Genomic DNA, 1000 nt, shown 5'->3' on the forward strand with positions numbered 1-1000 from the left:
CGGACTATATCCTAAAATATAGGTCTAGGATTACTAACGAAGTTAACTACGAACTTCTCTATCTAGGTAAAGGAGCGTATATATATAATACTAGTGGCTCTCCTAGATCCCATAGCTCCCCCTAGATCTCTCGAGATCCCGTGAGATCTAAGGGATCTAGGGGATCTAGCCTAGTTACCTAACTTAGCCTCGTTCTCCATCGGCTAACCTTCTTCCTTGGGTAGGTGCCTTAATTCCCTTGGTAACCTTTCAAGTGACCTGGTTCGTAATATATCTTCTTTAGTAGAAAAGGAAATCTAGGCTCGTAAAGTAATAATATATTAGAAAGAACTAAAGCCTAGACCTTTTAACGAGTCTACTTTATTTCTTCTAGATTTAGATCTAGAGCGACGAACTATTAGATAGACTTTATTTTCGATAAAGGATTTACTAATTTTAGGCGCTTCGAAGGAAATAGTTAAATAGTAGAGTTTACTTCTTCTTATATACGCTTTTAGCTAGTATCTAAAGATAGCGATATCGAAGCTTTAAATACTTAAACCGAGTTTATCGATATATCTATATCTATTATCGAATTCTATTCGTATCGAAGGTACTTAGGATTAATCTAGTATATAGTCTACCTAGGTAAAAGTAGTATAGAAGGATTAGTTCCTAATAGTTTCTCGGTATTTCGCTTTAAATAAACTAAGTTTCTAGTATAATCGACTACGTCTTTCTAGATAATAGTCTATAGCTAGGTATTAGGTTCTAGGTTATATAATAATATTATCTATTAACGTCTATTTTAGATCTCCTTACGGGACTACGTAGACGATTTACCTTACATAGGAAAAAGCTCTTTCTTTCGTAGAGTAAAACCTAGGGCTCGTATCGCTAGGAGTATACGTCTCGTACGCTTTCCGCTATTATAATCCGAGCTATAAGTAGTTCTAACTAAGGTAGGGTTCCTTAATAGAGTAGGTACTAGAGTATTAACTAAGATAATAAAGGGAATACT

The sequence above is a fragment of the Exophiala aquamarina genome (genome assembly GCF_000709125.1).
Source record: "Exophiala aquamarina CBS 119918 chromosome Unknown aczIA-supercont1.11, whole genome shotgun sequence".
NCBI lineage: Eukaryota > Fungi > Ascomycota > Eurotiomycetes > Chaetothyriales > Herpotrichiellaceae > Exophiala > Exophiala aquamarina.